The sequence below is a fragment of the Pinus tabuliformis genome, chromosome 2_1 (assembly GCF_031772625.1).
Source record: "Pinus tabuliformis cultivar Carrire ecotype Pingquan chromosome 2_1, CPIR1, whole genome shotgun sequence".
Lineage (NCBI taxonomy): Eukaryota > Viridiplantae > Streptophyta > Pinopsida > Pinales > Pinaceae > Pinus > Pinus tabuliformis.
This window is the reverse complement of record NC_142299.1, coordinates 572,689,189-572,715,873: the sequence shown is the minus strand read 5'-3', so window position 1 is coordinate 572,715,873 and position 26,685 is coordinate 572,689,189. Positions and strand designations below refer to the sequence as shown.

At 36.2% G+C, this 26,685-nt stretch overlaps 1 pseudogene; it reads left to right on the top strand.

Moving 5' to 3' along the window:
- The first annotated feature begins 889 nt into the window (after positions 1-889).
- The window catches only part of LOC149201741 (beta-glucosidase 22-like), a 219,277-nt pseudogene continuing 193,481 nt past the window's right edge, over positions 890-26,685 (top strand).

The window sequence follows — 26,685 nt, the reverse complement described above, 5'->3', positions numbered from 1 at the left end:
GGAGGCATGGTTTTCTTTCATTAATGGTTAGTCCATTTTCTTGCATAGCCTCTAGTGACCACTATCACTAGTCTCTATCCACTAGTGTCAATTGACTCATCATCCTTGTTCAAAAAAAGCCACACCATTTAAAATAATACACTAGTCTTTATCCACTAGTGTCAATTGACTCATCATCCTTGTTCAAAGAAAACCACACCACTTAAAATAACCTAAAAATAATTTGAAAAAAGTAAACTTTAACTCCTTACCATTAAAGTTTTTTTTTTAACCAATAAAAATAATTTAAATTAATAATAAAAATAATACACTTTAATAATATTTAATCTTATTCTATATCTAAAACCAAATATTACTTCAAATTATAATTTAATTATATATCTAAAACTAAATATTAAAAATAAAAACAACCATTAACAAATTCTATATATATGATATATAATTTTTAAAATTTATATAAAATTTTTAAATACTTTTAATTAAAGTATAACCCTATTGAGAAAACCAAATTTAACATTTTATATATATATATATATATATAATATTTACTTACTAAAATAATGAAGAAAAATAATTATCATGAAATTTATTAATATATTTTAAATATTTCTTGTTTTTTTCTCTGAATTTTGTTTATTTATAAACAATTTTATTTAAAAAAATCATGTAAAATTGATCATCTTAAATTGCTAAACTTGAAGATACGAGTGTCCACATGACTCGTGATATTTATTAAAAAAAAATCATGACTCTGAATCATTTTTTAAATTTAAGAATATATTTAAAATAATAACAATATCACTTTTTTATCAAATTCTCACGAATAAGCTTAAAAAATACACGTAACATGTGACATACATCAATGCCCTGATGAAGTGTCACGGAACCCATGCCTAACCGCAGGCCTGAATGTTCAAAGTCAACTGATCCATAAACGCAGGTTCGAATCTTCTCCTTTCAATATCATTCAATGTGCCGTGTCGTGTCGTGTTATATCTCATTTCCATGCTGTTATTACTATACGCGAAATCTAGCCTCGCTCTTCCGTTATCAGAGTTCCACGAAGTATTTGGTATGTCATTATTAGCATTGCAGACACATCGGCACTGGTCTGTTGGGCGTTAAGTGGATTCTACTTTCTCACTACTCGCATTTATGGAGTGGAGTGTAAGTCGATGATCACCAGACATGACTTTCCTTGAGATTTTATTTTTGGAGCAGGCACTTCTGCGTACCAGGTTCCCCAATCCTTACTTCACTTATTCCCTAGCTTCTTCTCATGATTCTTCTTTGTACATTACATATACAATGTGTATGTAATTAATGCTAAGTTTTGCCTGGCTATGCACAGGTTGAAGGCGCTGCAGCATTGGATGGCCGGAAACCCAGCATTTGGGATACTTTCACCCACGCAGGTGGCCCCTTACCCTTCACTCAACAATATTTTTTTCCATAGTTCATTTTTGGATATTAATATCAAGCATCGAATGATCTACAGGTAACATGGCCGATAAAAGCACAGGAGATGTTGCAGCAGATCAATATCACCATTATAAAGTAACAACTTCTACTACTCCTCTCTTTGTTGAAAGAAAGATGTGATTGTGATAGAAGGAGATGCCATAGAGCTTATTATTTATCTATAATTAGTGTTTTCTTTCATGGATGATGATGAAATTACTTGCCAGGAGGATGTTGCTCTCATGAGTGAAATGGGGTTAGACGCTTACAGATTTTCTATCTCCTGGTCTCGACTTATACCTGGTAACACACATACACATATGTTTCTTAGTATACAATCGAGAAAACTAGGAGTATATTGTTAATATAATTATTTTTAACTCATTACTGCAGATGGAAGGGGAGTCGTCAATCCTAAGGGGGTTGAATATTACAATAATCTTATCAACGAACTTATCCGCCATAGTAATATGATCATTGAGAAGAGCCTCATGATGAGCTTGAACTTTTCAGCCTTTCAGTAAAATGCAAATAGTGCCAACGCTGTCATTGCATTGTGAATGATTGGTACAAATCTTGCAGGTGTTGAGCCACATATCACATTGTATCACTTCGATCTGCCTCAAAGTTTGGAGGATGCTTATGGCGGATGGCTCAATCCCCATATAGTGTAATGCTTTATTATTTTTAAATATTTTTATAATGTTCACAAATCATTTGACATATGGTGAATTGAGTATGGTGAATCTAAGATACAGTGTTACTGTACTTTTCTGACCGTGTAATGTTTTATTATTATTATTATTATTATTATTTAATATTCATAAGGCTAGTGTGTTTAGTATTATATATAATGTTTAGTATTATATATAATGTTTTTTTAATAAGTTAATATAGATCTATTTTAAATATAGATTTTTTTTTTTATTATTTGTTAAGGCAAGAGTGGATCCTTCTTATTCAATTAAAAGAGAAATAGTGTACAATCAGCAACCACGGCAGTGGGGCTCAACAAAAGGACAGGCCGACCCCAATCCCCAGTCACTAAACGACAAAATGAACCTAGGGACGCGGCCAAACAAACCAACAATCCAAAATTGACCATTTGATCTTAAGCTAAAGATCTAGCAGATGAAAACCATATCGGGTGGCCAACATGCGCACCACTTAATCAACACATTGGCCCCGATGCATCCTGTAAACCATAGTTTATAATCATATTGGGTCCATTTTTGGCATAACTAGTGATCACTTTTACCACCCGAAATCCACCATTTGCGCGCGATTCCCATGAGGTCATGCAAACAACTTGAAACATAACCGTTGTAGTGGTCCCACCAACATGCACGTTCAATCCTGACTGTTGAATGCCCTCGCTTGATCCAACGGTTCAGGCTCATATCGTGCAGACTAAAAGCACCGATAGTTAGCGCGTGATGAGGGCGGTAATTTCTCCCCACTCAAAGCCACATGTCGCGTGGTGAGTGGAATCGCTCTCGATTGTGAAAAACTGCTTCTGGCCTAAAGAGCTTGCGATAACCCGGAAACTGCCCAGATGGTAGAAAAGCGATCATTGGAGAAATAGGGGTTTTGCGCCAACCGAGAAAGTCTAGATTCCGACACAAGGGCCAAAGGAAGATGAGGATCTCTCCTTCCGGCCATCCCTCTGAGACTGCTGGTTTGCTGTTACCTAGGTTAAGGAGAGCGACATAGACCTACATTCGAAAAAGGACCTTCCATATGTCATAGCATTTCATAATGAATCCAAATTGATGAGACCCCTTCCGTGTAGCTCTGCTTTGGAAATTCTGTCTCTTGATTTTTCCTGATGCTGCTGTCGGTCGTTGATGGCCCTGGATGAGCATCCCTCCTTCAACCTGTCATTCGTAATCTCCATCCATCAGCAGCACAAGTCGGTATGCTTGTTTTGTACTCCCTCATTTGCAAGCCAGTCCGCAACTTTGTTGGCTTCCCTGCGAATATGCACCAACCTCAGAGTTCTCAGCCTTCGTAGGTGCACTTGGATTCTTTGGTAGACTTGCAGAAGCCGCCAGTGTTCTGAGATTTTCTCAGGAGTAGCGCTAACATTTATCCTTGTTATTGAGTTGATGACTAATTCCGAGTCACCTTCAATGATGACATTGTGAATGTTGTGCTTGAGCAGTATTTCCAGACATGATTCCATCGCCATGAGCTTAGCCATATTGTTGGTTGCTACTCCTAGATAACTGTAGAAGATGATTTGTATGTTTCCTTCTTCATCTCTCAAGACCCCTCCATAACCAGCTTCTCTCGGATTCCCTTTTGAAGCCCCATCTATGTTGAATTTTAAAAAGCCATGAGAAGGGGGTTGCCAAGAAGACTTGTCTGTTGAGGTCTTCTTGTTAAACTGTATAGAACCCTGAGGGGGATGAACCTTGAGCTCTAACTTCTCCAAAATTCTGGCTTCTCTTTGACCGATGGGTTTGCCAGTAGCTGCACCTCCCATGATATGAACAATCTCTTTAAGTTGTTTAAGGATTAGCTTTAGGATGCTGCTCACCAGGCTCATTTTCTCCTTGAAAATCCTATTGTTGCGCTCCTTCCAGACATTCTAGATTATGAATCTTGGGGTCAGCATCCATGCGGAGTTAATGATCTCATTGTTCGAAATGTTTTTCCCTCAATTCTTCAATGTAGTAGAGATATCATTAACATTTTTGTCTATCTGCTCAAAGACTTCTCCAACCCAATTCCAAAGTATTGTGGTAAAAGTGTATCTATTCAGTGGATGATTTGTAGTTTCTTCTTGTTGTCAACATAAATGACATCTTGAGGGGCCAACAAAGCCTCTTTTTCTTAGGTTATCCCATGTCAGAATCTTGCCCTGTTGAATATGCCACTTGAACAATTTTACTTTCATACAATTAGGATTTTTTGAGATTTCTTTCCACGTCTTATCAGTGTTAGGAAGGTCTAGCCTTGCAACTATTCTTTTGGCTTCCTTAAGGTTGAAAAAACCTATCTTGTTCTTTCCCCTTTCAGTTGATCATTCAAGTTTGAGTTCAAGATTTGTCTCTTGTCTAAAAGACCTTGAAGGGCTGTAGCTTGCATATGCAACAAGCCCATTCCACTATAATTTGGAAGTTTCCAACTTCTCCATTTCTTATCATTCCTTGCTTGATCCCAATAGTCACTTACCCACCTTAGTCCTTTGTTGATGGTATCGATGTGAATGTCTGCTAATTCTTCACTTCGGAGATTGTCCTACTGCTGCCAATTGTCCTCCCAGAACCAAGCCAGGTTCCCATTTCGGATCTCCCAAAAACTATGGTTTTGAACAAGGGCTATGTTCTCCCATGCCCTGTTACAAATTGCAGAACCTTTTACCTATCTTGTCATTCTGATGAGATATTCCTCCTGCCATTCACTAGCATATTTGTGCTTCTAGAGTTTTGCCCAAGGGCTTTGAATTTCTTTCAACCATCTCCACCAGATTTTGGCGCCAAGAACTCTGTTTAGAATTCTTAGGTCATAAAGACCCAAGCCACATGGGACTTAGGTTTGCATACTCTGTCGCATGCCACAAGGGCCCATTTCTTCTTTTCTTCACCTTTCCCCAAGAGAAAGTCTCTTTGAATGTTTCTTATATTGGTCATTACACCGACTGGTGTTGGAATGGAAGATAACATATAAATAGGGATACTTTGTAGGACAGTCTTAGTGGGAACTAGTCTCCCCGCTAGATTTAGTGCTATGTTTGTCCATTTACTGATTTTATCTTTTAGCTTATTAAGAACAGGCTCCCAGATATCCTTGTGAAGCGGTTTGTCATTGAGAGTAACTCCCAGGTACTTCATAGGCAGTGTCTCCCTTTGAAATCCCAAAATTCTGGAAAGATTTCTTTGAATTGAAATATCTGTATTGAAAAAGAAGATTTTTGATTTAGTGAGACTTACCTTAGTGCCTGCTGCCCTAGAAAACTCACTCATAATCTGTTTGAATGCTTTGACTTCCTTAACAGTGGGTGTGCCTTGAAGCATAGTGTCATCCACAAATTGCTGATGTGTCACCGTGTCCCCACCATGAGTGAGTCTCAGGCCTTGAATTATCCCTTCCTCCTTAGCAGCTCTAATAGCTCTTCCTAACCCTTCCATTATTAGAATGAAGAGGAAAGGAGAAAGAGGGTCTCCTTGTCTAAGACCTCTAGAAGGCTTGAAGGTTTTGGAAGGAGTGCCATTGAGAAGAATTGAACAACTAGCTGTGGTAACTAGCACCATAACCCATTTAATCCAATTGTGATCAAAGTCATAGGCTTTTAAAATTGCTCTTATACGACCAACTAAGTTTGTCACAGGCCTTTGCTATTTCCAGCTGCATTATCATTCCTGCCTGTTTGTTGGTAATGAGTGAATGAGCTGTTTCATGAGCTTGAATTACATTATCTAGAATTTGTCTTCCTTCCACATAGCCTGTTTGTTCCTCCAACACTAGGGATGGGAGGAGAGGTTTGAGACGGTTGGCAATGACTTTGGATATAATTTTGTAGATCACATTGCATAGTGCTATAGGTCAAAATCTGTCGAGAGAGGTTGCTTCTCCTGTTTGGGGATTAAGGCTATGAAAGATTCATTGAGCACCTTTAAGACTTTCTTAAATCTTTGAGAGTCTTCCACTACCTCCAGGATGTCCTGTTTCACTATTTTCCAACAGGCTTTGAAAAAGTCCACATTAAATCCATCCGGGCCTGGTGCTTTCCCATTTTGCATCTCTTTCACAGCGTCCTCAATTTCTTCCACTATTACTGGTCTATTCAGATTGAAATTATCTTCTCTAGTGACCAATTTAGGGATGTACTGAGTGATTTTTTCCATAAACTGGTATCTATCTTCTGAGGTCTCCTAAGAAATTCTCTGAAAATGCTGGAGTAGAACCTTCTCCATCTCTTCATGAGTATCTCTCTATACCATGTTGATCTGTAAGTTTCAAAATTCTATTGTTGTTTCGGTGAGCTATGGTGGATCTGTGAAAGAATTTGGTGTTTCTCTCCTCTTCTTTAATCCATTGGACTCTAGATTTCTGTCTCCAAAATATTTCCTCTTGAAGGAATCTGTTGTCCCACTCCTGCTGGAGTGACTCTGCCATCTCTTTCCTTTCATCTGTGCAGCCTTCTATGATAAGAATCTAGTTTATTTCCTTAAGTTTCTTTTCCACCTCTCCTTTAGCTTTGAAGATGTTACCAAATTCCTTTTTGTTCCACTCTTTGAGTCTGCCTTTAATGTGTTTGAGCCTGCAGTGAAGTAGGAACATCTTTGTGCCTTGAAGGTGAAGATCTTCCTTCCACCATTGTTCAATATTTGTGAGGAAATCTAAGTGTGTGAGCCAAGCATTCTCAAACTTGAAGGGGGTGTTCCTTGATTTGCCAAAAAGGGAAGCTTTCAATTGGATAGGCCAGTGATCTAAACCCCCAAAAGGTAGTATGTGTGCAGTAATGCTGCTTCCCCTGAGAAGAAGTTCCTCTGAAACCATAAATCTGTCCAATTTTGAGGCCACTTGGGTAGGACCTCCTCTTTTGTTATTCCAAGTAAAGATTCCATTGTTTGTTTCCATATCAACCAATTTCATATTGGTGATGAAGTGTTGGAAGGCAATTGAATCTCTCCCAAGTATTCTAGTTCCTCCTTTCTTCTCCATGCGTGATTTTGTTATGTTAAAATCACCTCCAAGAATCCATGGTAGAGTTGGGTATCTCTTTTTCATATCCTATAGTGTTGTGAGGAGTTGAAGTTTGTACTCCATTGGTTGTGGACCATAGACATTGGTGATCATGTAACATTGCTTGTCACCCACCGGTTGGAAAAACAGAGAAAGGTGATGTCTAGATGCCTCTGCATCAATCACACCAAATTTCTATGGATCCCAGAGAGTGAGAATACCACTAGCAGATTTATTTTCCTTAACTTCAATGTATTCATATCTATTTACCCATTTGCTATGTTTTTCACGGATCTTCTCTGCTGATCATTTTGTTTCCTGTATGAATACTATGTCAGGTTTTTCCTCTCTAATCCTTTTACCAAGATTCCTCTGTTTTCTTCTACTCCCAAGTCCTCTAATGTTCCAGGTTGTGATCTTCATTGAGGTGGGGTTGTAAAGGAGTAACTAGAAAGGTCTTTCATCCTTCTTGAATCAATCATGAACTTGCCACACTCCGATAGTAATTCTTTCTGTCTTTTTATTCCCCTCCTTTTGCCTAGATTCTTAGATAATTTTCCTGTTATTAATCCTATTGAGGAAGTTCCTTTGTTTTCCTGGTTGTCATGTCCTATTTTGACTCCTGCAGCTATTTGATGTGCCTTGTTAAGGAATATCTGTTGGACTTTGTCCATGTCCTCCTGAGGGATGGAGTTTATTCATAGGTTGCCACCCCGTTCTAAAAACTTTTCCAACTCTAGGTTCTCCCTTTCCAGGATCTCCTGTAAATCTTGATCCTCTGTACCACTTTCACTTTGAGTCATTTCTTGGTCTTTTTCTACTTCCATGGTACTCAAAGGGCCCATTGTGTGTTCATTCTGTTCCTGAATGTACTCCATGCTAGTCTCTTTTTCTTTCCCCCTTGCTGTCTGATTCTTTGTACTCTCTTTATCCTCTCCCTCAACTTCTTTTTCTCATAAGATTTGAAAACTGTGGTAACTTTTTGTTTTATCATTCGCATTAGGGTTCTTTTGTGTCTTCCTTCCTCCTTTTCCTTTTCCTCCTACTTTGGTGAAACCTGTCTGGTCTTTTCCTTTGTTGGTATTTAGGTTTTCCTCCCTTCAATTAAGAGGAGAGTCTCTGGATAAATGCCCATGCTCATGACATTTGTGACATCTGAACGAGATATGTTCATAGTCAACTGTTTGAACCCATTCCTCATCATAGACCTCTAGAATGACCTCATCTAGAAGGGCTCCTGATAGGTCCATCTCCACACATATACGGACATAGGATGTATATTTTCTGCTTAGAGTTGCCTTTGAAATTTTTAAGAAATGACCTAATTTATCGCCTATAGCTTTTAAAGACTCTAGCATCCAGTAATCTAAAGGTAAGGAGTATAGTCGAATCCATACCGGTACCAAAGTGAAGGTTTCTCATTCTGGCACAAAGTTCATCGTCCATGGCCTCATATAAAGTCTAGCAGCTGCAAATAAGTATGGCCCTCCTTCAAAGATTCTGTCTTTGTCTTCCATGTTCATATACACCACAGTGAAAAAACCTTTGGATCCAAGATGAATATTTAACTCCCCCTTTGGTTTCCAATTGTATTTTATCCAGCTGTACAACCCTTTCTCTAATGGCCAGATTTCCATAAATTTACATATGATGGCATAGTTAGCCATGTGATCCCTGTGTGCTTGCAGAGCTGAATCGTTCAGAATAACCTGAGGTTTAGTTGTGGTCTTGGGTTTACAGGTCCCCATCTTAGCTCTGTTCTCTGACCCTTGACCTCTGTCTTCCTTTTTGTCCTCCCGACAGTCTTCTTCGTGGGCCCCTTGATCTACATTAGTTTTACTACCTTCCGCCTTCTGAGTTTCTGTGTCTTTTGTCTTAACCTCCAAGGGTTGTGGAGGTTTGTTATTTGTTTTTCCCTCCTCTTCCTCTCTTTGCTACCATGTAACTGTAGGAGAGAGTGGAGCTCCATCCATGCATTTCTTACTTTGTCATAATAAAATCTATTTTGTCGAATATAGATTTATTTTAAATATGGATAAAAAATCTAATTTTTTGAAGTGTAAATTCTTTTTATAAGCAAACATTATTTAAATATTTTATATAGTTATTTAATTTTAATTTTAATTTTTAAAGTTTTAATTTTTTCAATATTTTATATATATATATAAACAAAATTTCAATTTTGATAACGGATAGATAATATTAGAATAAATCTCTAAACTCAAGAAACCTCTAAACTCAATTAGAAAATATAAAAAAAAAACACTTTTAAAACAAAAATCACACTGCATACAGAATAAAATTTATAAACTCTGTCGAACCTAAAACACTCCAATGAAACAGATTAGTATAGTAAAGAGATCCCTTCTGGAAGATACCCTGAGATTGTTTACGCTGTCATTGTGAACTTATGGAGCTTGTTGCTGTGTTTCAAATAAACAGAAAAGGTTGTTATCATTATCCTCCTCCCTTTTGATCTGCACTGTAGATTTTTATAGGAAGAGATCTTCCATTTCTTTTAAGTGGCTATCAGTACACCTTTTAACATTGATAAGTGGCTATCAGTACACCTTCTAACATTGAAAAGGTTTTTTTTTTGGTCGGCAGCAGTTTCATTTAATTCTTCTTCTTTTGATAAGGGTATTTTTTCATATAATTTGCTGGTTTAATAAATTACAAAGTTTTTAAAGTATTTTTATTTTTTTATTTATATATAAATATAAATTTTTAAGTAAAATTAGTTTAGTTGATGGAAGTTTTGTTAAAATTCCATTACAAAAATATCTTATTATTACGAAATCACAGATTCAATTCTCTTCAAACTCTCAAAATTAAAAACATACTCCATTTAAATGAATACCATGAATTAGACACTTCAAATCTATCGAGTATCTTTGAAAGATCAAATCCATCATAAATGAGTGTGCCAAATCATATTCCTCTCTCATAGATATACCTTAATGTTACACATTGCTTTATTGTGTGCTAATAGGCCTCGAGTACGCAATTAACGACCTAATCATGTTTTGTGTTCACGAGGGCTGTAAAGCATATGCCTCTAGCCTATTAGTAACATTTTTTAATCCATGAAAGTTGTATGTGTTTGTAAAAAAAAACCCACTTCATAGTGTGCTGTAAAACAGGCCTCCTCGCAATTAATGACCTAATCAGGTGCTGTGTGCAGGAAGGACTTCCAAGCATATGCGGAAGTTTGCTTTAGAGAATTTTGGTGACAGGGTCAAGTATTGGACTACTTTTAACGAAGCGAATGCATTTCCTTTCATGGGTTATGATCTTGGTGTATTCCCACCTCAACGATGTTCTTACCCGTTTGGCAAGTGTAGTGCTGGAAACTCCACAGTGGAACCATACATTGTTGGTCATCATGTTTTGTTATCCCATGCGGCGACCGTACAGATTTACAGGGAGAAATTCCAGCTCCTATATTTTTTAATCCGCCAGAGGTTAATTGAAGATTTTTTATATATTAAAATAGTTTTTAGTGGGTTTAATGGTTAGGAGCATGTGTTTTTCTTAAGTTAGAAGGGTAGAGTATGTATGTTTTCCTAAACTTATTAATCAAATAGCTAAAAAAACATGAGTCCCTTGCTAAAAAATTTTATATACCAATTTAATATCTACTTAAAAATAACCTTAAAATTAAATAATAATAATAAACCACATATATTTAAAATCCAAAATAATAAACCTTCTATTTATTAACGACTATGCCATTGAGTCTTGAAGGTTTTACAACAAGTTCGAAGTATTACACTTTTCTTCTGATTTCGTTTAACATATTTGCAGAAGAAGCAAAAGGGCTCCATCGGCATCTCCATCTATGCCGGCTGGTTTGTACCAATGACAAACTCTTCCGAAGACATCGCTGCTACTCAAAGAGTTATAGATTTCTTAAATGGCTGGTAATCGAAGAACCAGAAAATACAATATTTTCTTTTTTTGATAAATTCACTTACCGTTTTTCTTACTAAATTTCATTATTAAGTTGTGTGAATTCATTCTCTGATTGAGCAGGATAATAGAGCCTGTTATTTATGGAGATTACCCTTCTTCTATGAAGAAGATTGTAGGCTCCAGATTGCCTTCCTTCACCAAACAAGAATCCGAAAAGCTAAGAGGCTCCTTCGATTTCATTGGTCTCATCCATTATACTACTAATTAGGTTTCGGATGCTTCTAGTTACAGGGATTTAACCCCAAGGGACTTTCTAGAAGATTCGTTGACAACCACTTCAGGTATATTCCTGCCTCTAATATCCATATTACTCTTTTGAGGGAATGCTCTACAAACAAATAAAACTGTTATGTTGTTAGATGTTCAAAACTCACCCACTAGATGTTGGTCTGTTCTTTATAAATATATGTATAAAGTTTTACGTTACTTGTAAGTAAGTAGAAATATTATATTATATTCTACTATATATATGCCGACTCTAACCCGTCTAGAATTTTATAACTGCAGTGTATCGGAACGGTATCCCCATTGGTGAGGTAAGCTGCAAGCATATCATATATTCATATCATATATACGTTCATCTGGATGGAGGGTGGACTAATATCTTCATATTATTGTTTTAAATCCATGGATTGAAGTTGGCACCATCTGGACTTCCTGTTGTCCCATGGGGAATGCAAGCGTTACTGGAATACTTCAAGGGGCACTATCATAATCCTCCACTAATGATTTACGAGAATGGTATGTTCTTGTGCTTCTACTACAGTGTTGAAAATTCTATGACTCTGTTTTAAATTGTGTTCACATCCACGAGTAGGATATGGTGCGTCCAACGATGAATCTCTTCCACTTGCGGACGCATTAAATGATAAGCCAAGGGCAGCCTACCTCCATGATTATCTTCAAAGCTTGCTTGCAGTTGTCAGGTACGTTAACCAATTACCATATCACATTCCAACTTTTGTTTTTGTTTTTATTCATCTCCCCGCTTAGTAAAATACTGGTTAAGATAAAATCTATAGATATTTTTTATGAAATTGTTTGACAACATAGGGTGTGATGGCTCCAATCACTACAGAGAAAACACTAATTAATAAAACTTTTAACAAACATGCTTGTTCTTGTTTTCTTTTTAGTGGAGGTGAATAGACAAGGAAAAGTGCAGAGTATTTTTTGAGCACATAAACCTTTAAAGTCTTGACAATAACATTTTCATAACAACGCTCTCTCTGGAGCTATATGTCCTCCCATGCTCAATTTTTGTAAAATACATACATTGAAAAAGATGCAACATAGTAAGGAAAACATATAATTTTCTAGATGATTTTTATTAAGTACAACACACATGTACATCATGTTACCAGACATACTAGTTTTATGGTTAATATGAAACCTAATTTTGCTAAAATGACAATTTAAAAAGAAGAGGCACCCATGCATACCATGCGTACTACAATAGGCTAACATTTGATTAAAAAAAAGTTATTGCATTAAATAAAATAACTACATTGATTCAAGTGATACAATGTGTGGTATAATACGTTTTAAAAGGATTGCTGTGCAATGTGCACTAAACATACCATTGCTCTAGTGTGCTCTAAATAGACCATTGCATTGATGTATCTTTATACAAGGAACATTGCATCAAGGTACCATAAAATATTTTTATTTAGAAAATGAATTTTGAAGTGTACTAAACATAGCTACACATTGGTGCATAACACAAACATATGTAACAAGGTAGTTTAAGATATTTTATAGAGGAAAACATGTTAGCAATGTGCCCTATACCTATCAATGCGCCAATGCATTGGAATATGGGGCACATTGGAGTAGGGTAAAAAAAAGGCACCAACCAAATTATTATTTCAATTTTCCTTTAGTACTTCACACATGTTAAAGCTTCAATGTTGTCTGAGAATGTGATAATGAAGGAGGAAAACATAACATAATCCTATAAAATGATGTTAGGAGATCCACAATGTCAATTTATTATAAGTTTATTTTTTTTAATTTTAAAAGGTTCAGATACTATGCATTCAATCTTATTAATATTAGTCTATATGTCATGATCCAAAGAAATGCTAAAACATATATGGTAAAATATATATTTTATCTTTAGATCCAATATTATATATTAGATTATGTAAACCATAACACAAACCATATTAATTAATCTACTTTTAAGTTTTTAATGATAACATTCAATAGTTTTACTCTGTTAGTCATCTTATATGTCCCATAAGATCTCCTTAGTCATATGTCATAAATTCAAATGCAATGACATGTCAAGGTCAAGGACTTAGTCATCTTATATGTCCCATAAGATCTCCTTAGTCATATGTCATCAATTCAAATGCAATGGCATGTCAGGGTCAAGGACATTTGATTTCAGGTTCTAAATATTTTATTGTGAGTGTTCTATGCAATTTTAAACCAAGATTCAAGATTTAATAAATCATTTGTGTGTTATGTTAATTTTGTTTTTCCCTTGTGATATATATGTGAAATTTTTTAACATAATTATGTTATTGAAGGATAATTTTTTAATTAAAATTTTATTGGTGAAGGGTTAATTTATTATGAGAACATCACTTTTGAAGGGAAAGATTTTAAATATAACATTTCTTTAAGGTAAGCATAAGGACCCAAAGTGTCAATTTTTCTTTTGTACAAAGGGTAAAGAGAAATCCAAATTCCAACCCTGTTGCAATAACATAGCAATATTTTCATTTTATGGAATTAGAACCCTATGTTTCTTAGTTAGTGTCATGGTCAAGAAATATGCAATTTGATTTTGTTTTGAGTTCCATGGTAGGAGAGGCATCCCACATTATGTAATGGTTTCATGTTTTTCATGATTGGAGATTATGTGAGTTTATTTTGGAATATTATTTTCATAGTTTTAATTTAATTTTTAATATGGATAGTAAATAATTATTTTTTACTAAATATTTTAAAATATTCACAGTATTATACACAAACTAAAATTGAGGTTTATATTCAAATTAATTAGGTTTTTTGGTCATTTTAATTAAATTGGTTAATTAAAAATTGTCATATGAAAAAGTGCCATTTGAAATCAGATATAAATTTTTGGACATATGGTATTTATAAGCCACCATTCACACATGGTATTTTAACAAAACTTATATACAAATTAATAATCTCTTTTCCATATATTTTTAAATGTATATATGTTTAACCTATATGTTAATTCTTTTATAAATAATAATAATAATAATAATAATAATAATTTAATTAATTTTTAATATTTTCTAAATTTTAACAACTTTAAAACTTAAATAATTTAAATTTAATAGGATTTCAAAAATATATATTATTTTTAAAATAATATAAATAAACCTGTAATTTTTTTTTTAATTCCTTTTTTTTAATTAGTTACAAGTTTATATATATATATATATATATAACTTTTTTCTAAACATATAAGTTTCAATTTTAATTTTTAAAGTTATGGCGCAAAATATTTCTAAGGTTCCCAAAGGTGGCAGCAAAATCAATATTGGAGCAGACAAGATCATGGGAAACCGGCCAATTAGCAACCAGCCAGGTATAGATCATATTCTCCTTTCTCTTCATTACAAAGGAATTCAATATTTGGATCAGATTTCATAATGGGACATAAATACTCAGGCCTGGAAAGGATGGAGCTTCCCCTCCATCCCTAGAAACCTAAAAAAGGACATTGATGATCTTCATGTTCATCCTCACAACATTGCACCAGTTATCAAAAATGGCATCGATGGCTTTCGGTGGGACCCCTCTGGTTCTAGCTATACAATACAAGCTGGTCATCATTTTTTGTGTAGTAGGGACTGTCCTGCCCCTCCTTGGATGTACTGGAAAAACGTTTGGAAGTTTGAGGCCATCCCCAAAGCAAATTTTTTCATATGGACCATCCTAAAAGGGAAAATCCTAACCTTAGACAATCTGCAAAAGGTGGGTATAGCCTGACACTCCTGATGCCCAAATTTCCAAGAGGCTGAAGAAACGATCCAACACTTGTTTATCTCTTGTCCCTTTGCAATCTCTTATTGGAATGGCATCTCCCCCTCTAGCACTCTCACTTGGAACCCTCAACATTCCATTGGGGAGCTCCTTAACAATTGGAAGAAAATCTACCCCTGGCAACATAAGAAAAACAACGTAGCAAAAAGGGTATGGAACGCTTTTCCCTATGCCCTCATATGGAAAATTTGGCTCACTAGGAATCGCAAGATTTTCAGAAATCAGGAAACCATTACTAGGAAATTATGTAGCAAAGCTAAAAGTCTTACATTAGAAACCATTGTGGTTAAGAATACCAAGAAAATTGACATGGCCGGACTTTGTATAGAAGAAAGAGATTTTATCAGCAACTTAATAGACAGCAACAGGCACATACAAGAAAAAACTTCTATAGTCATCATTCCAACACTCCTAGTCACAGCTGGAAAATCAGAGTTAAGCAGGATGAATTCTCAGATTGGCTCGGGCTCAGCAATTCCCATTCCCTCTTATTTGATGGTGCTTCAAAATCCAATTCAAGAGTTGCAAGGGTAGGGGGAGTCATATATAACCCCAATGGTGATCTTATAGTTTCCTTTGAGTGGGGATTGGGAACCCTATCTAATAATAGAGAAAAGGCACTTGCTCTCTACCAAGGTCTCATCCAGCTCCAAGAACTCGGTATCCACAACGCTATGGTTTTTGGAGACTCTGCTGCCATTATTAGCCTTATGATCAGCCAACATAAAGCTTCTAATTTATTCATCCAACAAACAATAAGTAGATGCCAAGCTTTAATCAGCAAAAATTGGGACCTTCGATTCTTCCATATTCTCTGTGCCTTCAACAAAGAAGCCGATAAATGTGCCAGTCAAGCGTGTAGCAGGACCAAAGGGAATATCCTTTGTAATAATGTGGAACGCCATCATCACCTCCCTTGAATTCTCTCAAGGATCCTCTTCCTTTTTCCCATGACCAAGAATTATTATCGTGACATTCAAATCCGCAACGAATCTGAGCAATCTGACATTAGGGAATGGTCAAAGATTTTGTAGACCTGCCCCAAGAACAATATCCGCATAGGGATCTGGCATTCCCTAGGAAATCACATTATCAGCCTTGAAATCATTCGTTCAACCGTCATGTTTCATATCATCCATCCCTCCCTGACCTTGCTGTCTCCCGTCTGTGTTTTCCCATGCTTCCCCTCTGTTTTTTCCCACTCTCCCCTGATGGCCTCCCTGAGTTCCTCTCCCTTCTTATTCGCCCTCCCCTTCTTCCTCTTCCGCACTTTTCTTTCTCCCTTTCATGTTTATCTGAGACTCTAGTACTCTCCTCCTTCCTTGCTGCCCGCGTTCTACGCTATATCCAAATAGTTACTTCCCGCACTTCGGGTCCCTCTTTCTACTGCTATTGTGCTTCTCTTCTCAGATTGCCTCCAAGAGCAGTGCCTTTGGTTCGTTCCCAGAGCTCTACAGGCTCCTCGCCCTATTGCTTCTATGCCTTTCCTCTCAGATCAACCCCAAAAACAAGTCTTTTCGTTCGTTCCCAGGACTCAACAGCTCTTTCAACATCACTCTTCTTCCACACCAATGGTGAGGAGCAAGGACTATCTCCATTACGCTAATCTCCAGGGAAAGATGGAGCAAATACGTGCCCACCAAAAGATCTTGGACGCTAAGATTGATAGCCAGAACCGCCTGATCAACGAAAAACATGCAACTTACATCAAATTGTTCTTCATTGAATCTCTTCACTACATGAGCAGTTTAACCATATTTCTAATAGGTGTAGCCATGCTGAAGAATCCATTGAGATCCAACAAGTTCTTCAAGCATTAAACAAGCTGGAGTCGACGACAAGCCTGAAGAGTCCACTGCTCGGCATATCAGCCACATCAATATTGATTAAATATGTTTTGTAAATGCTGTTTTCTGTTGCATCAGTTTGTTAGGATTTACTTCTGGTCAGTTTTCTACAAAAGCCCAAAAGGCAGGATCAAGGAGGAATTTTGCTTAACCTGTAACTCCTTCTCTCCTTGCACCTCTTGGCATAGCATATTGTACTTCAGGAGCTCAACCTCCTCTCTCATTCTGGAATTATAATACAACAACCGACTTTGTTAAAAAAAAAAGTTTCATTTTTAATTTTAACAATATATAATTTTTATGTAACAATCTTCACAATTTTTTTCTACATCTTCTTAGATAGAATTTTTAAATTACTTTTAACACTATGGAATATTTATATAGTTATTTTTAGAATCTTCCTTACATCTTCTCCGCATTTTTAGTCAACTTGCCCATTAGTGGATATAAATCTTAGTCTAGTGTCAACAACATGAAAGCCTCATGTAATGATATCCATAATTTTCCCTTAACATTTTCTAGCCTTCCTTAGCCTCTCCAATTGTTAAATACATGTACCCTAACATGGTTTTGACAATTTCAATCCTCATGTAATGATCTCCACAATTTCTCCTACAACTCTTACCTCTTCTTTATCCCATCCCTTGTTGCATACAATCTTGTTTTTATACATCTTACACCATTCCTTGGTCTCACCCTTTCCGAGGTATAATTCTCAAATTGGTTTCACAAATTTTATTGCATGATTTATCCCTCATTTGTCTCACTTCTTCCTCTATTCACCCTCAATTTAGTTTTAAGATGTAATCCTCATGTAGTCATGTCAATTTCTTTTTTCTTAAATACAATCCCTGATAGTTAACATACAATCCTCATTTCATCATATCCACAATTTATTACACATATTTTGGTCGTTATAGGGGGGGGGGGGGGTGCGGCGGAGAGAGAGATAGATATTATTTCACATTATATACACAATCATAGTGCTATTATTATTTTATGATTTTATGATTTTATGTATTGAAATGAAATCTAATATGATAATTCTTATAATGTGAGAGAGAGAGAGAGAGAGAGAGAGAGAGAGAGAGAGACAGAGATAAATATTATTTCACATTATATACACAATCATAGTGCTATTATTATTTTATGATTTTATGCATTGAAATGAAACCTAATATGATAATTCTTATAATGAGAGAGAGAGAGAGAGAGAGAGAGAGAGAGAGAGAGAGAGAAATATTATTTCACATTATATACAAAATCATAGTGCTATTATTATTTTATGTTTTTATGTATTGAAATGAAATCTAATATGATAATTCTTATAATGAGAGAGAGAGAGAGAGAGAGAGAGAGAAATATTATTTCACATTATATACACAATCATAGTGCTATTATTATTTTATGATTTTATGTATTGAAATGAAATCTAATATGATAATTCTTATAACGTGAGAGAGAGAGAGAGAGAGAGAGAGAGAGAGAGAGCGCTAAGATTCTATTATTTTACATTATATACACAATCATAGTGCTATTCCACTAGGGAAACCAATCACTGTTTAGCTGATTATTTTTTCAAAATGTGGGAGGGAGAGAGAGAGAGAGAGAGAGAGAGAGCGAGCTAAAATTCTATTATTTCACATTATATACACAATCATAGTGCTATTCCACTAGGGAAACCAATCACTGTTTAGCTGATTATTGTTTCAAAATGTGTGTGTGAGAGAGAGAGAGAGAGAGAGAGAGAGAGAGAGAGCGAGATAAAATTCTATTATTTCACATTATATACACAATCATAGTGCTATTCCGCTAGGGAAACCAATCACTGTTTAGCTGATTATTTTTTCAAAATGAGAGAGAGATAGAGAGAGAGAGAGCTAAAATTCTATTATTTCACATTATATACACAATCATATTGCTATTCCTCTAGGGAAACCAATCACTGTTTAGCTGATTACTTTTTCAAAATGAGAGAGAGAGAGAGAGAGTCTATTATTTCACATTATATACACAATCATAGTGCTATTCCACTAGGGAAATATGATAATTCTTATAATGTGAGAGAGAGAGAGAGAGAGAGAGAGAGAGAGAGAGCTAAAATTCTATTATTTAGAGAGAGAGAGGGAGAGAGGGAGAGAGAGAGAGAGCTAAAATTCTATTATTTCACATTATATACACAATCATAGCGCTATTCCGCTAGGGAAATCAAGCACTGTTTAGTTGTTTTTTTTTTCAAAATAAGAGAGAGAGAGAGAGAGAGAGAGAGAGAGCTAAAATTCTTTTATTTCACATTATATACACAATCATAGTGATATTCCACTAGGGAAATATGATAATTCTTATAATGAGAGAGAGAGAGAGCGAGCTAAAATTCTATTATTTCACATTATATACACAATCATAGTGTTATTCCACTAGGGAAACCAATCACTATTTAGTTGATTATTTTTATTTTTTTCAAAATGAGAGAGAGAGAGAGAGAGAGAGAGAGAGAGAGAGAGCTAAAATTCTATTATTTCACATTATAAACACAATCATAGTGTTATTCCAGTAGGGAAACCAATCACTGTTTAGCTGATTATTTTTTCAAAATGTGTTTCGAGAAGCACAAATAATCATCACATCTATCCATACAAAAAATAGAAGACCAAGGTTGATACCCAACTACAAGCATATCACTAAGCATTGTACTAACCAATAAGGAGAACACAAAAAATAAATTTGATCCCACATTAGGCTAAATATCCATATTTATCAGGGTTGTCTCCACTATGTGTTGTGCCTTAACTAGTTTCACATGTTCCCTCGTTACTATTTTCAGGCCTGAATATATTTTTTCCCTGTCCAAAGAATGGGATTATGTGGTAAGCCTCTAACTGCTTTGATTGGGTCCATATTTTTCAAGATGAGCTTCGGGAAGCACTAATAATTATCACATATGTCCATATAAAAGAGAGGAGGCTGAGGTTGATACCAAACTACATGCCTATCACTACACATCATATTAAATATTAAGGAGAATGTAAAAAAGAAAGAAGAGCCAACATTAGGCTAAATGTCCATATTTATTGAGGATGTCTCCTCTATGTGATGTGCCTTAACTAGTTTTGTAGGTTCCTCCATTGCTACCACTGGGCTTGAATACGGTTCCTCCTCATCCAAGAGAATGGGATTGTGTGGTGAGCCTCCAAACACCTTGATTGGGTGACCTTGTTGTAGTCATCCTCTTCCACTAGAGAAACTACAAACTCCACTCTAGATACTCCTTTATGTAGGAGATCGAACTTGGCTTCAAACATCTTGAGAGATTGCTTGGTTTCCTCTTGGTAATTCCAAGGTTTTTTGAAAATTAAAGCCACAATGGTCTTCATAGTCCACCTCACTTCCATGAGCTATTGGAATTGTGTGTCCCTTATTTATGAGTACATGAGGTTTGTGACCTAATCCTACATCTTCTTCAAGTTAATATTGGGAGAGATTTATTGCTTGATTGTCACCACCTCTATTTCTAACGTCACCATATGTTGTTGAGCTTACTCAAAGTGCAAATGGTGTTATCATTTCTCTAGCTCCCATGCCTATTTAATTATGTGCACCAAATGGGTTAGGCGGGAGGATGTTGAAGCTCCTATTAAGCCCTTTTATTTCTTCCCTCTTATCCCATATTTCACTCTTCATGTTATATTGTCTCAATCTGTAACGGACTTTGCCATAACATATGCCAATAACCCTTCGAAATACATTTTCCCCCAGGGAGTTATCCTATCATATGTGTGTGTGTGTGTGTGTGACAATTTTTTCTTTCCCAAGGCTTAAAATCAAGGGAGTTGACTAGACAAGTCAAAGAGTAGATAGCAAGACCAGATTAGAATTTCAACCAAGCCAACCATTTTTTAAATGCAATTTAGGAATCATGATACCTACATAACCCCATCATCCTTTCGAAGGCCTCATTTCTTATTACATCACATCTAATCTCTCTTCATGACATCACCTCAATCCTTTGTGTTGCAACCATTTTTTAGATTCCAAGCTGGTGTCCTTCTCTATCAATTGTCATAATGCCTAGAGATTACTCCAATAGATCGATCAATCCAACTTTGAAAGCCTTACATCCTCCATATGGTACCATTTGTTGCTAGGAGTGAGTTCCCACTCCTTGCAATAACTCTCATAATTAGCTTCAGAACAAAGTATAGACTTTGATTATCCTCCCAAAAACTCCATTACATTGTCATTCGGGAAGTGGTTATGCAACATGCATGAGTGGTTGATTTCCTACCCGTGTCGTCATCTTTGTATGATAACACCACATATAGTAAGGGAAATATTGGTAAGGACATCATGAATTATGTTGTTATTTAAGTTCTATTCTGAAAATTTATATTTAATTCAAATAAAATGAGAAATTGAATATAAAGTTTTAAAAATAGGAATATAGACATACTTTCAAAGAAATACTCATTTTAGAACACAAATTAGAATGACCCCAAAACTCTTTAAATTTGAACCAGAAAATCATTATCAAAAGAAGGAAAAATAAGATAACAATAAGTGAATACATGAAAGTATAACTAATGATGTGCATACTTAAATGCTTAAATATATGTTCAAGATTTCAATTAACTATCCAAATCAATGGATTTTCTATAAGAACAAACAAAGGAGATAGTTACAAAGCAACTAGTCCTTGCTTTTAATAGTATACAACAATGGTTACAAAACTTAAACAAGCTTTTCTTAATGTTCTCTAAGAAATAACATCGTTACATATATGTCTTCAATGAAAAACATTTCTAAATTTTCCATCTACAGGTGGATATCTAAGGTATTGGACAAGGTTATATGCATCCCATTTGGTCCATATAGATCATATGCCAATGAATATTACTATAAACCACTACCCAATCAATCAAACACATTATAAACATGATTTTAGAGACTTGTTTAAAAAATAGAACATTGATACCTCAATGTTTGCCATCTACATGTCAATATTGAAAATTTTGGACAAAGTTATATGCATCCTTTTTATTAAAAAAGCTTAACATTGATGCTTATATGTATACAATGAACAACACCACCGCACCTCTGAGTATGTGATCTACAAGTCAATATCAAAGGTGTTGGATAAAGTTATATGCATCCCTTTGGGTCCATTATTATAGATCAATTTCATTTGTGCTGGTTAATAATGTTCTAGATCTCTGTCAACCATGGAAAATGGTTCTTGCAAAAGTTTATTATGTATGTTTCTTTTCATTATTGTTGGTTTAGGTTGGGTTGACCCAGGTTCAGATTTTACTGCGCACCAACAAAACCCTCAATCACTGACCCTTTCAGCAATGACCTGCAAGTAGATCGCAGTCTCACCCAAAGTGATTATGGGATGTTGTAGGGCAAGGTTTTTGCAGCCTTGAGGGATACTGCGATGTGGTAAATTTGTATTTTCTTATGCTTTAACACTTATAAACTATTTTGCATTCATGAAATACTTCACACTTATATATTACTTCGCTGAATTACATTCATCACTTAAGCATATCATAAACATCCATAAACTTCTCAATACTGAAATAATGTGCAGATAATAAGCAAATAAAAACATGAAGACATAGATTTTACTATGGTTCATCCCAATGTGGGACTACGTCCACAGAACTATTACTTATAATAGAGAATTTGGTACAACAAATAGTTCTTCACCTGCGCACACAACTACATAACAAAGCCTCCACACACTTAGCTGCGGAGCCTTGCACCTTTCTGCAAAGTACATATCACAAAAATATAACCATAAACATATATTTTGATCCAATTCATGCCTTCCTTTTTTATTATTCATCCTTATATATACTAGTACATTGAGTGATTACATTGCTACATTACCATGGACCCAATACCATGGTTTCTAAAATACAAGGGACTATGGTCCAAAACCATTCCACTTTTACAATATTATATGCTTTTACAAAATGGGAGGGGCTTCGCTCGAAAGCCCCTTTACTGCATGGTGAGTTTGCTATGCAGTCCTCATTATGCTCCACTACTTTGCTATGGCGTCAACTTCGTACTTTCCGACATCCTTTCTACTACGTGCTCTACCCACAAAATTCAGATTCCTTGCCCAAAATTTGGCCAAATTGGGTTTTGCCCAACAAACCCCCAAGACTCACATGTGACTTGTCCTGAGTCACTCAACTGCTTTTCCTCTAATATTATTTGCAGTAATGTTGTATGTCTTGTTGAACTATTGCATAATCTCTACCTGCTGTGTTTCCTCGTTGTGCACTTCTTCTAATAATGCTTCTGTGACATGTTATGCAACCTTCTTTGCTAATTCTGTCTCCCTTTGTCGAAGCTATTGAAGCTTCTCATCCACTGCCTATGATAGCTAGAGGGCCTCATCCTACCAAGGCTGAGTCCTTTCTATCAAAATTTTCTCCTCCTTCTCAAATCTTCATTTTTATTTTGTAGCTCCTTTGAATCATTAATATTTGTGAGCCTCTGCGAGATTGGAAAAGTATTCGTGGCTTCCTGACTCTCCTAGACCAATTGATGCTGCTTCTGCTACATTTCCTCTTGTAGTTTCTGAACATTTGGATCTTCCTGCAGCGAAGTCCAAATTTGCATGCTCTCATCTAACAATTTTCCACAATCTTCCAATGCTGTGGAAATTCTTTCCATCACGGTCTTTAAGTCAATCTCCCTCTAGTCTCTTACCTCCTGTGGCACAGCTGGCTACAACTTCATTTGCAGTTTGCTGATCTATATCTCATACTTGAATTGCACTGCGGAAATTTTATCCTTCTACTCCTTGACTGTAAGGTCGAGCTTTGCAACCTTGTCTCCTACTGGCTTTTATTCGTTGACATCAAGGTACAAAATTCCCTTACATGTTGTTTCCACTACGTCCTTGAGCTTCTGATACTGTTTTGATATCTTCTCTTTTTCTTGTATTGTCTACTCAAGCTTTTGCCACAGTGCAATCCACTCTTTTTCCACCTGTATATTAAGCTGCAATGTCTGTTGTTCCCTTAGATTTAGTTCATATATGATATCCTCGTGCATTTTGTGAAATCTTGGCAGTGGCACCATTATGATGTTCATGTTGATATGCGTCCACTCCTTGGCTTGCTGCTAGGTTTCTGCTGATTCAAATTGTAGAGCCCCTGTAGGTATTTGTGTTAGCCTTACTTGAAGGGTAGGCTCTATCAACCTTCCTTCTGTAACCCTTTCCTCTATTTGTGCATGTTGTCTAACTGATAATGCCAAAATATTTAACTCCACCACCCTCTCTTGCACACGTGTGATAAGCTCACCATAATGATCCTCCACCCTATCCTAGGATTCTGGTGTCATCTCCTGAATTTTGTCTTTGATTTGATCCAGGTCACCCTCAGTGACAAAAATTGGCGTGATTTCTTTTTTTTTATCTGCCTTATGCTTCTTTAAGCTCTTAATGGTAGCTTCTCCTTGGATCTATCTTTCCTCTGTGACAATTTTCTTTGTTTCTGCTTTTTTTGTCTCCTTAGTTGTATCCTCGCCTCCTTGAGGGTCCTCCTCATGGTGTTCTTCATCATGGTTTTATTCTTCATGGTGTCCTTCTTCCTCTTCCTCTTCTTTGATTCTTGCTCATATTTTTCACTAGCTTCGCCATGCTGCGAAGAGTCCAACTCTTCTTCTTTTGTCGCACTATCTCCTGCTTCCTCTAGTGGAGTCATCCATTCTATGGGCCATGTCTGTACTCATTCTATGAGATCATATTTTGTGACCATATATGGAAATGAATGTCATTTATTATTCGTGTCTCTGCACGCCTGTATGTACAATTTATGAAAATCTACCTTGAACCTCACGAGAAGGCTATATTGTTTGTGCAAACTCAGCGAAAGCTGCAGATGCCGATTTACTAACATGTGTAGATCCATTTGATATAATATGAAAAATATTCTATTCTCCTACACTCACAATGCTTGAGTGGTATGCCACAGTGAAGCATACCTTGCGGACTCACATACATCTGAAGGCACTAAAGGGAACTGTGTTTCCTTCGATTCTTTCCACATTAACATAGCAGTGATCAACATTAACCAGGTATGGTGGAAAGATGTACCTTTCTCCTGGACCTTGCGACAATCATCCATAAATTCCTTACATAAGTATCCAGCCTAGTTATACTGGATTCCATTTGCGTACTGCATGGCTAAAGGAACCACCGACGCAGGAACTTCATTTGCACAACACTTCCCCATAATATTTCTAGAAAAAATGTGTGTAGCAAAGCAGATTGCTTGGTCGCTGATCAAGTTTATGTCATAGAACCTTTTTCCTTTGATTAACCCATACTTCTTCTTCATATTGTCCACCAAAGTGCAATCCTAATCCTTTCCCATGAACTCCTCCGTGGGGTTCTGCCCTTGGTATGGTAATATTGTGATCCTCCAGATCAACATTTGGTCTATGGGGATCTTATTCCCCATCCACAAGTGTCCATCATGTATTAATACCAACAATTGTTGCACACACGCTATGTTTGCTGAACTTCTGCCAAAGTGTGACACATTCAACATATTGAGCAGTCCTGACTGCGCCAACCCATTCACCCACTGTTGTGGTTCCAATCTCGTCACTCTGCTCTCTGGGTAGTGAACCTGCTTCAAGTACTGGTCTAGTGCGAACTGAGGGTACTTCTTCTGGTCATTAAAATCATAATATGTAAATTTGATCTGTGAAATTTTCCCTAAAATCTCTCCTAGAAATGGCACAACTTCCAACAAGAGTGGTGTAAATGTCCCATACTTTGCATCTTTGGAATATTTTACTGGTTTGGCACTTGGCTTCCTTGCCGAGATGTATAAGGGAAGATACGAGATGAAAACTGTGCCACCTTCCTGCGCTTATATTTCCTGCACTTCTTCTTCACCAATATTGACCTGCTCAGGTTGCTTATGAGGTTTCATAGGTTTGGCAGGCTTCTTGTCTTGTTTTTCCTTGGTTCTTTATTCCTTGGTTGGCTTTTTCCTTGGTGATTTCCGCTATTTCTGTGGCTACGGTTTCGCCACTGTGGGTGATGTTATTGCGGGTGTTTCAATTGTTGGCGGAGACATATCAATAGTTTCCATGACTCCAGACAATCCCTTCTTACAAAAATTTCGTACAATCTCCTCCCAAGATCTCTCAGACGACATACAGAGTGAAGTCTCCTACAACTTCTTCACACTATTAATCACTCGAGCTATTGATTCAACAAAGTTATTAATAGGAGCAAGAGTAAGCTATTTATAACAATTCCAACCTTCCAACCTCATCATTAGATTTTATTTTGTTCTCATTTTTTTCGGATTTCATCATTAAATGCATATCTATCCTTAAATTTTGCCAATATGTCCTCTTAAATGCAACTTTACACGTGCCTTTTCCCTTTTAACAATCATATTTCTACTTTCCGGCAAACTTTGACATGTTCCCTATTGTAGTGCATCTCTAAAATTTGACATATTCCCGTAGCGAATTACTTTCTTTGTCGAAGCTCTCTTTAGAGCGTAGTTTATAGTCTAGTGCGCAATTTCAACTGCATGTGACACTAACATTTTCCTTCTTTCTTCTTTAAGGTGAAGTTGTAGGGGCAGGGTTGTCCCTGTACAACTTCAAACTACTGCCATTTACTTTT